The 11,906-nt window shown below is 35.8% G+C and overlaps 1 long non-coding RNA gene across 1 annotated transcript; it reads right to left on the reverse strand.

The window, feature by feature from the left end:
* Positions 1–466: 466 nt before the first annotated feature.
* Positions 467–9,992, reverse strand: LOC113949587. The gene is made up of 3 exons (XR_003528471.1): positions 9,910–9,992; positions 8,918–9,087; positions 467–531 (listed from the first exon to the last, which is right to left on the reverse strand). It is a non-coding gene; the product is annotated as an uncharacterized LOC113949587 (long non-coding RNA).
* Positions 9,993–11,906: the final 1,914 nt, after the last annotated feature.

Below are 11,906 nucleotides of genomic sequence, written 5' to 3' on the forward strand. Positions count from 1 at the left end.
TGTAATTGTTGTGAATGTCGTTATTCCATTTTTCAATTTCTAGGTCTCCATCTATTCAGTTTTATACTTTTTTACATGTATGACATCAAGTAGCAATTTCCCAGAACTCTATTGTAGTCATCCTTGGCTTTTTATCTAACCTCTCTTCGACTATGTCAATTGTTTCCTTTATAGATATTAGTAATGTAAATAGACCTCTCTTTCACTGACTGGAGCTTTGTCCCAACACATTGGAGATTGTAATGCAAGTTGTTTTTGAAAACTGTGGTCTGCCTCATATATATGTCCTTTCTTCCTCAGCATTTCTTTTAAATACCAATTTTTTCCATAATTAGTCAGGCTATTTCTTTCTTTTGTCTTTACTTCATCAAGAGCAAACTATCTATTGTGTTTCTATTTTTTCTACTTTATTGTGTTTCATACAATAGGTATGAAATGAGAAGGTTTGTTTCTAATTAAAATATTACTTACATTTTCTTTGTTCGACTCCTTATATTGTTAGCTGTCATTAATGTGGCTCACAGTGAGACCCTCTACAAAAAAGAACAGTACAATTCACAAAGAGATCATGCTGATATTCAGATACCCCTTAACTTCAGGAAAGAAAGACTTAACAGCAAAAAACCAAAAAATGTTTAATTACCTTGGTGTCTTGATTTCTTTGAGCAGCAGAGCAGTCTTAATTTCTAAGGGGAATGAAATGTGAACTATGGGATCTGGTATCTCTGACAGCCACTGAAACTTTGGAGTAAAAAGTGCCTTTAGGACATCAGAGCTAAGTGAGAGTGCTTTTCTTGGAATAATCCATGAGTCTTTGGATCACCCACAACAAAAGCAGGTCTACTAAGTACGCAGAGATCATCTTGACTTTGCCTTCCTGTGTAGCTCAGAGCTGAGAACAATTCCCACAGTTGTTGTTTATATTCCTAACTTTTTTCCCCTATATTTGGCCACAAAAATGCATTTACAGGGCTTGACAGCGTGAACTGGTGTAAAAAATTTTTCAAACATCAATAAATGGCCTTGTTGTAGGCTTAGCTCCCTTTCTTTCTATTTCAAAGGGGCCTTTGATTTTTTCTGTTGAATATCTGAGAAGGGAGTGCAGGACCCAGACTTGGAATTTCATAATTACATTCCTAGCATAAATCAGCCAAAGAAAACTGTGTTATTGCCTTACAGAAAGTGCAGCGTAGGGCAAGACAAATGAAACTGAGTCTGAACAATAGATTCAATGCAGCGGATTTACTATAAATCATGGGCAAAGGTTATAGAATTTGGCTTGTTTTTCCCCGTGGAAAAAAATGAAACTTTGAGATGAACAGAAAACAATTTTGAATCTATCAGAAGGATTGATAAAACTGTTAACATTACTTCTTTATGAATCCTTATAAGATATTCAAATAAAAACTGGCAGACACAATCTACTCATTTCAAAATTTTTCATAAACAGTGTAAATACTAACACAAGGCGTGAAATAAAATGACCTGATAGAAAGATCATCAAAGTCTTCTATATTTTTTTTCCCTGACTTCTGTGTACTTTGTAATCAGGTGCTTAGCTGCCTGGAAGGCCAATATCTTTGAAGAGCAGCAGTAAATTATAAAGACATTTCTCACCTCATTCCAAATATTCAATGTATTTACATTTCTCATTTTAAGATCATCTTATATATAATCTTTCCTGTACAACAGGGGTGAGAACATAAAAAATGGATCAGAAATAGACTGACAGCTCCTTGGATTTTCCGTTTTTTTTAAGACCATTGCAGAATGACCTCAGCTGTGAAGTAGCACATGATCTGGAAAATATCTGAAAGCAAAGAATGGCAGAATACTAAATTCTTAGAGAAGTCATGGAGTGTATTTCAGATTTTCAGACCATTTAGTATTTTATCCCACAATTAGACTGACTGCAGAGGTGTTATCTGAATCAATATAATGCTCTACAACAAGAGGAAGAACACTACAATTCAATACGAGATCATACTGATAGTCAGACACCCCTTAAATTCAGGAAATAAAGACTTAACAGCAAAAAACAAATTTATATTTCATTTGCCTAATAAATGTAGGAGGACTGTGAAGGTTGATAACCTCTAAGTACAACCTTTCTTCCTATTATTGCAACAGTCTAGTTCCAGATTTTCTTTAAAATAAATGTTCCTTACTTTCTGACTCTCTTCAATTTTTTTTTCTATTCAGGTGTCAGTGACCCAGGTTTCATGACAATCTAGCAAATTCACATACAAATAAGACAAAAAGTATAGAAAATTCAGCGACTTCCATTCTCAACTTTCTAAGATATATACTACAAATAAAAGGAAGGATAAATATATTTGGGGTAATAGAAAATGCTTCAGCAGTATTCTTCTTTTCCTTCTCTCAAAGTAGACTCCTTGAGCACACAGTGGACATAACTACATCAACCTTTGAAGCACTAGCTGTGTTGTTTCATTAGTCAATGAAAGATTTAGAATTTCTCTTTAGGACATAAGCCATCTGCATTGCCATATGCAAAACTGAACTTACAGAACCTTGTTGTTATTTATTTGCCTTACAATCATTTCCACAATTTGTAAACATGGCCCTTTTTTATGGTTTGATGAGAGTCACAGCTTTTCTTGCCTTATAAGGAAGTATAGCTTGAAGAGGAATTAAAGGCTCATAGTTTCAAACACTGCCAGGTATCTGGCACCACAGGTCTTAAGAGTAAAATATTCCTGAGAAGTAAAGAAAGCACTTAGCATTTGATGTCTTAGAGGAAAATGGGTCTCCTGATGGGCAACTGAGCTACCTGACCCCATTGGCAAGCTTTTCCTGAGCAAAGCCATGTACCTTGGCTGCAGGACTGATGTCCATGGCTGTATTCAGAGGAGGAGGATGATCTGGAAGGGAATCAAAGCCTCCCAACCCTGCCTGTCAGCAAACCAAGTCACCATCCTCAAGGTCACAGTCAAGAGTTCTGTCATTCTAAGAAATGACATCACATCTTCTTATTTTTCTAGTATTTTAAATTTTGGGGAGGGTATTTTAGAGGGGTTTTTTTGTTTGTTTTCTGTAAGCAGGGTTGGTTGTTTTTTTTTTTTTGTAGATTGGAGTATATTTTTTTTCTCCTTCTGGAGAAAATTAGACATAAGTGGCTTTAAGGCACTACTGCCGACATTTATGGATATCCTGCAGCTCCCAGAATATTACCCACCGTGTTTATAATGTCACTTGTGCAAACTTACTACCCATACGAGTACATTTTCAGTAGTGTAAATCTATTTAGAAACTCACTGTGAGTTTATGTAAAGCCTAGTTCATAGAGGAGGAGCTGTAAACACTTTGTCTCAGTTTCATCACAGCACAACAGCTTTGTTCCCTGTGATGCTCATTTTCCTTAGGCCTTCCACATAATACTGACAAAGTTAAAATCCTGTCAGTATGTGGTTACCTTGCCCTTTCCTGGTAACTGTCAGATTTGTTCTTCAGTAACAGTTAACAGGATGGTATTGTTTCCAAGTAAAAGAAAAATCAAATGTCTTTGAGACCACAAGATATGACCCACTGTTTTAATTAGCAATTTTTGAAGACTGCGATCTGAAATGAATCTGATATTCAACAGGTACCCTTTCTCTATTCAGTTGCAAATACAATTAAAAATCAGTTTTCATGCTATTTGAAAATTAACTAAGCAATTTTGCCTGTGTAATGTTGCAGAAATTTGTAAACTCACTTTAACTTGCTCTCCAGTTGGAAGCATCAAATTTAGCTGTATGAAGGGTATGAACTGAATGAAACAGAAAAACATAATTGTATGTTGATCCTGTGAGGATATACCCAGAACTCAAAAATATTAATAATTCAGGGAATTCTAAAGATCTTGCAAAATCTTCTGATGTTTCTCATTAACAATGTTAGATTTAACACAGCCATGACAGCACAGATGATATCAGTAGGACAATGCCATGTTATCATCTCTGCCCTCCTGAGGATGCCAATATAATCTGTTTATTATATATTGTATCATAACAGAAATTTAAGAAGTTGCCAACCTGTTTGCTGGTGGCCTTGTTAAAATGCTCAGCTGAAATGGTCCACTAGCTGCCCTCAAACAGCCACTGGATCCTTATTCAGCTGCAATTTCTCAGTTTATCATCTCAAATGCTGTGAGAGCCTGTGCAGTGGTGTCACTGTTCTGTCTCAGCAGAGATGGTAGAGAGGTTATTCTGCCTTTTTTGTGTGTGTTTAATTTAAATTAGGGAAATAAAGCCCTTTGGGATCCCTTTATTCAATGTTCCAATTATCCAATTTTCCATTATTGAAAAAATACAACTTCAGACAGCAAACTATTTCCCAAAAAAACAAATTATACAGGACCAAATGGAAAAAAAGAAACGATGTAAGGATTCTGATCTTGAGTTGATGTAGACTTTAGAGGGCAAGTAACTAATTGCACCACCCTGAAGGTGCTTTTCTTGCAGACAGGAAGGGTTTCCCATATCCATCAGCTTCTGCCTTCACTATTATCTTTATTCGTGTTCTGCCATGTAAAATTTGTTAAGTTTTCTATTCTGAGGAGGGACATGGTGTTACATGACATGCTGCTAAAATTTCTGCCATACAAAGAAAGGGATAAATTCCGGACTAGTAGATATTGTGTCCCACTGAGATAGCATCAATTAAAAGTACGAATTATTTATAATATTTTTAATTATATTAAAGCTATTAATGGTAATAATAGTATTTTTTTACAGTCTGCATCACTGTTTATAAAATGTCCCTGATGAGATACTTCACACCTTCCTTTTTTTTGGTGGCTGTTTCTAAAGTCCTCTTCTCCTTATGCTGGTAAATATTTTCTTAACACTAACTACTAGATCTAATATGCTTTTCATGATTAGAGACACCTAAAAACTATAGCCTGTAGTTGTATTGGTTTTGATTTTGTAAAATGACATCTGAAATTGAGAAAAAGGAATTTTATAACAATCACAATCTTTAATGAGGTGAAAAACCTCTGGAATTCAAGATCAAGACATGCTTTTACACATATGAACAGAGAACTGCACCAAGTCTAATGTCTCCATAATTCTTAATATTTCTTCCAACAAAGATGGGAATCAACTGCTTCTTAGCAGGTTCTTAGCTGTAAAATGATGCAGGCAAGTTTTTCCTATGCCATTTATTGACAAATGGATTTTGACCTAACACATCACAAAAGTACTTTTGAGAAGGAATAAAAAGCTAAGATTACAAGTGTTTGAATTTATTTGAATAATCAAAAGACCTTTTAAAGAAGTTGTTTTGTTACTGGTTGTAGGAGAGTTTGAGTCATTGAGATTTCCCTAGAAAATAACTAGTTATTTGAGATTTCTTATGTATTTAACTTTTACAAGGTTGGTTAATTTTTTTCAGTTAGCACTAATTATGGCTGTTGAGTACCGTCACACATGACCCCTATCTTACAGGTCTGGGGAATCTAAAATACATTTTAGAGGTGTTTATTTGCAGACTTCTACTTTCTACCTTCTTAATACCTCAGATATGTCTTTGCTGTAAACTAACACAACTCTAAGGAAGTTGTGTGTGTCCTTCTGTCAACTGGTGACCAACACTGTGTTTATTTTAATCTATTTTAAGCCAGCTCTTGGAGCAAGACTATAAATATTGCAAATCGAGCAAGCAGTACCACATTCTGCATAAACATGCACACACACATGAAGTTTGTGCATTAAACTTTTATGCCTCCAAAAAAATGATTCTGAAGTCTCTTATCAGGCTTTCTGGATGCTTCCACTAATAAATAAGCACAGAGGCCATGGCTGGCAGCAACTCTCCTGCAGAGTAAAGTGTCACCCTCTGTCACTGCCCATGCAGCAGAGCTTACTCAACACTCCGCTGGTAAGCTGGATGATGAACTGGAAATGCCACTTCAGATAAGCATCCAAAAGTTCCAGATGCAGGGTTAGCCTGGGAGCAGGTGACTATTCCAGTATAACCCTGGAGCAGGCATAAGTGACTGTGGGTAAAGGTGAGTGTCAGGGAGTTGCTAGGGGATATGGTCCCTGAGGGAAAGGACCTCACCCCAACTGACCGCAGCCCTGTCCCACGGCATAAGAGGAAAACAGGCATGGAAGCACCCCTAGAGTATTGTTTAGAAATGTACTGCCCTGTTAGTCCTTCACTCACCAACACAGTCATAGCTAAGCTTCTTGACAGGGTCCTAATTTTCACACCCAAGAAACAAGCCATATAGAGAGGCTGCACAACCCTGTAAAAACCTGTATTGGTCAGACCTGATAAAAGAAGGCAGGGAGTTATTTCACTGCTGGTGTTGCTGCAAGGAAAATCCGACTGATTTGGAGATTCTGACTAGAAGAGGTCCTTGCAAAGCTGGTGATTTGGCGGTCGTAGCTGCAAAAGTGGATATTCTGCTGCTGTTCCATGCAGAAATACCCAAGAGGACAGAGACCGGAATATCATTCTTACTGCTCAGATAATGAGTAGTTGATCAAGCAGCATTAAAGCAGCAAAGGGTCTGACAGTTTCAACTGACAACAGACTAATTATAAATGAATGGCGTAACAAGCTCAAAGAAACAGATAAAACTCACTCAGAAATAGAAGGCATAGGGGATAACTGTTTTGTTCAACTTAGCAACTGAGACATTATGCCTGCTTTTGGAAAGAACACTTATAAAGTGTGGACAAATTTTTCAAAATCCAGAATCAGGGAGAAAAAAAAATTAGGAAAATATTCTTTCAAATGAAAGAAACAGAAAATACAGGAAGAGAAGGGAATTTTAAAAATGTTTCTAAGGGAGAGTGGAATTATGCTCGCTTGCTATGTGTAATATTCATCTTGAAATTTAAGTGGATTCTGTTGATTTCCACCTGTAATAAGGATTAAAGAGTAAACATCAAATAAGAGGTATTTTTATATGTTATTTTCATATTAAGTTCCATAAAATCAAGGATTTTCAGCCATAAGGCTTGGTCCTCAGTAGAGCTGGATTTTAGACTTAAACAATTTACACAGATTGCAAATTAAAATTATAAACATCTTATTTTAAATTTTTCACTTTATTTTAAATCTGATTAGTCTATCTCTCCTCCTTCTCCCTCTTCTTCTTCTCCATGTTTTTTTTGTTTAGGGTTTGTTGTTGTTTGTGTTTTTTGGGGGGGAGAGGAGCTGTGGGCTTGTTTTTGGCAAAATAAACTCTGTTTAGTATTTATCAATCTGCCTGGGAGAGCAAGCTTACTGTGATGACTGTGTGGAGAAAAATACCAGAATAACCAGTTTTATAAAGTACTAGAAATAATTTTAAACTGATTGTCTAATCTTTTAAATCAAAATTAAGGAAATCTTTAGTTAAACTACAGAGAATCAATCACATCTGTAAAACCCCAGCAATTTATAACATCTATTTGCTATAATGCCTGAGATTGTTTACTCCACTTGTTTACTGATAAAACCTGACAAATATGTCAGGGTGTTTTAATTAGTTCCTAACATAGAGCTTGCTAAACCTGATCTAAATATTTAAGTTGCTTTTAGTTTTGAAGACTTATTTGTGCTGTTAAATACATAATTTCTAAATATCTCATTTGAATACTTTTATGTAAAACAAAGCTATCTGATCTTAGAGTAAAATGTAGTTTCCTGAATGTAACATTTAGTGCCATTTGAGAGGACCTCAGGTTCTGAGACATGCATTGAGCTCTGCTCTAACAGTACTAAATTGCAGAAGACTTGCAGCTGAAATCATTCCTTTCTGAGGAGGTGGAACAGCAGGAAAATCCTGAATGCAAATACAATATTGGCTTATAGCAGACCCAGCACACACAGAGTCAGCTAAGAGCTTAGTCCTCAAAGTCTAAGTGCTGCTTGAAATTGTGTGGACTGACCACTTTATAGGACACAGCTTCAGACAAGGCATCACTAATATAAAAATATTACAGGTTTTTAGCAGTTTCTGGGTCTTTATTTTAACAAAAAATTTAAGGAAATGTAAACAAAACAAGTTTTCAGCAACTCATTCTTAAGAATTTCTAAATCATTCACGACATCTCCTAACAAGGCTCTCCAAGCACCTTCACCCTGAAGCAGGCACACAAAAGTGCAGCCCAAATTTTCAATTTGGGAAACAATTGGAAGGTAGGAATGATCAATTACACAGTCTTAACTTCAGACATTGCTACCAGTTCCCCTAATTAACAAGAGGCATCACTTCTGACCTGCTGTCATATTAAAATTCAGAATACAATAAAAAATCCCTAACAAACTGTTTCTACATTCAGTGGAATAAATAGAGAGGGGGAAGCAGAGATGAGCTGGGGCTAGACATGAAGGAAATTCCTAATTCTGTGGTGAGAGTGAAAGATCTTTTCATTTACTGCAAGATGTGCAGTACATTTGCACTCCTGTTAATTGTTGTTTTAACCACACAAAAATTCAACTACCTTCCCTCTACCATGCTGCGAGGCTCAGGAATGATCTGTCACATGAGAATCTCTTGCTTGCCGTTTCATTTTCTGGCAGTTGTTAAAAGAAATTTATAGATCACACATCTTTGGCCAATAGATTTTAATCGTAGGTGATGTGTTTCTTTCCTGTTACACATGTTATGGTGCTGAAAGCCATTCTTTGTTACTGAAAACAGAAAAAAAACATAAAGAGTTGAGTTCTGACTTGCAATCTCACAACTTACATTTTTTTTCCAGACTGGATCAATTAAAATTATATAAATAATTTACAGTGTGATCATATGGGATCTACACTTAGTCCTCCAAAAGAATTAAGGTAATGAAAGGAAGTATCAGTAAATCATCTTACTAGAGTATCTGGATGTCCTGAGTACAACCTGGACCCATTAGAGTCAGAAGCACACACACACGCATATTAAAGGTGATTTTGGAAAAACAGGGCTTACATCATGCATGAACAGGACAAGCAAAATTCAAAAAGGATGTCTCTCCACTAAGGTTGTACTGAAATCCTTATGCAACAGATTTTGATTTTACATATTGAGAAATCTAACCAGGATTACACGATGTTTGGCCACATGTCTGATATTGCCTGTTGTCTCCCTTAAAAAGTCAACTAAAAAAGACAAGAAGACTTGATAACTATAGGAAAATAATTCAAACTTGCATGAATTACGATGACAACATATATTCTCACTTCTCAGCTGTATATTCTGCAAAATGCTCTTTACACTGGAGAAAATTGCATTAAAATGAAAGAACTACTTGTTTCAGTAACAATCCTTTGATATATTACTGAAAAAAAACCACTGTTGCTTTTCTACTTAGCAGGAGAGCATCAGAACATTATAGGTGAACTTTCTTTTTGGCCAAATATAATCTTACCATTATATATTTAGTCACTTACAGAGGGAAGAAACATGTGCAACTCACTGATCTATCAGTAATTGCTTTCCATGTTCCTATATCCTGTTCCCCAGAGCACATCTATCTTCAGAGTTCTTTGATTGTAAGTAAAATACATTTTTGCTTCCTGTCCCAAAACACCAGTTGTCACAGAATTAAGACAACACAAACTCTCCCTCAAGATATTAAGTCTTTGAGAATCAAGAAAAAAACAATTGCAACATGAAATAGAATATTTCCACCTTGAAACACTTCTGTTATATTATTTTACCCTACTACGCAGTCTTGGACTCTGATGGGAGGATCTCTGGTTGTGGTAAGTAGGGCACCCAAAGATTCTGCATCTGTGTGCACAGCTCAGTTCAATCAAAGCATTTTTTTATAAGAAATATCTTTTTTCAAGAGCCAGGTCATCTTTTGAAACAAAAAGCCCTCCCACATTATTGTACAGCATGGGGTACAGGAAAGGTGACAGAGTTAGTTTGTTTAGGAAAACCTAGGAAAAGTGTTTAGCAGGTAAATAAAATAGTACCTCTAATCAGGTAGTGTGTGGGGTTCAGAGTACCTGGAGTATTGTTGGATTTCCAGGCAAAAAGATTTGAACAACTATAAAATCAAAAGAATAAATAAACCTATTGTCAGATTAGGGATTGCAGGCCTAAATTGGATTGCAATTTTAAAACGCAGTGAATATAAAGTTATAATCAGATCAATGAGCAGAAAATTTGGGGTAAACTGATCTACCTGTAAGTGATTAGCCACTCTGGTTACTGCGAATCATAGAATCATGGAATCTTTTTATGTTGGAAAAGATCTCTGATGTCATTAACTCCAAATGTTAACCCTGCACTGCCAAGCCCACCACTAAACCATTTTCCTGAGTGCCACAACTACACATCTTTTTACCTCCAGGGGTGGTGACTCAATCCCTTTCCTGGGCAGCCCATTCCAGTGCATGAAAACTGCATTGGAGAAAACACCTTTTCTAATACACAATCAAAACCTCCCTGGTCATTTCCTTGAGGCTTGTTACCCGTGAAAAGGGAATGATGCAGACACTCATAACTCATCCAAATAGAGAATTCTCATGAAAAAATCTCAATATAGATTTCCTGTGCTTTTTTGTAACACTTTACTCAAGCAAATCACCGAGCACTTCTGTCACCCATTCTCTATAATGACTGTACCATTTTTGCTAAAACTAATATGAATTTCTTCAGACATACCCGAAGATATCTCGCACTAAAATATTCTGAAAAGAAAAAAAAAATTAAAGTTTAATAATTATAAGCATCTAACTCAGGTCCTAATAATGGCAATTTTGGGCCCCCTTATTTGACATCTTTAATATAAAATAACTCCAGATAGTATGAAAAAAAAAAAAAAAGGAGCTCTTAAGTGATCTTAAGAAGAAAGGAGACAGAATATAAAAAAGTAGAACATTTTGAAATTTCAATTAAACCACATTTTAATAACAGTTCACCATCCTTTTTCAACTGACGCTCCTGATCTCGAAATAAGTGCTGTTATTCACTGCTAAATTTAAAATATAAAATATTAAAACCCCCAAACTATAACGTTATTATTCAACTTCAATATAACAAACAATGCAGAATTCCATAAATAAATAAAAATATCTAAATTCTGGACACAAGAAAAGTCAGCAGAAAATGCCATGAAAGCTGCATTTTAATTTGTCCCTTCTTTGTCTAGGGAGAACATTTCAAAGTCGTTTGCAATTAGAAGAGCTTCGAACTCTTTTGTTGAGGGAGAGGTAAAAAAAGAAAAAGATTACCTCAGCAGCAGTTTGAAAAGACTGAGTAATGTATTTGAGTTGAAGAAGGACTTATCTTGAATCACCACTCCAGATCCACATCTGTGGATCTAGTTACCATTTAACAGACAAAGAATGAATCGACTTGCCATCATAGCATGAGAAAAGGTTTATTCTGTTCTTCAAATGTTTTTAATCTGATTCTGAGGAATTTATTTAGGGAGAGAATCTAAATGTAATTTAGGTGTCTCAACATCTTTGAGGGCAAAAGGACCAGATATTGAAAGGTGTGTGGTTTACTAGTGAAGCAGACAGTTACTTTTTAGGAGTCAAGGATGAAAAGCAGTCTGAAAAGCAGAAACATCAGCATTTTTTAATATCAACACTTTGTTATAAAATTCCATGCTAATAGCAAAAGAGAATAAAACACCCAAATTGCACAAAGATTTGGGAAACAAATATATTGCTACTCATTTTTAAATGTATTTCTTATGGTATTTAAAATAAAGAATACATACAAGTGGAACAAGTGGTTAAATCCAATTGAAAATTTTACTTAGAGGAAGGTACACATTTAATTAGCAATGCCCTATATCGGCCCAGACTACAACTACAATTTAAGTCCGTGATGACACTCTGCCCCCAGCCCTGCTGAGAGTTTCACAGAGCAGCAGACAAAGCCCTGTTCCTCAGGAGCCTGCAAACATATAGAACCATAGCTAAATCCACAGAACCATCAGGAGCCTGGTGGCAGC

This window comes from Corapipo altera, unplaced genomic scaffold (genome assembly GCF_003945725.1).
Source record: "Corapipo altera isolate COAL_440 unplaced genomic scaffold, ASM394572v1 47, whole genome shotgun sequence".
NCBI classification, from domain to species: Eukaryota; Metazoa; Chordata; class Aves; order Passeriformes; family Pipridae; genus Corapipo; species Corapipo altera.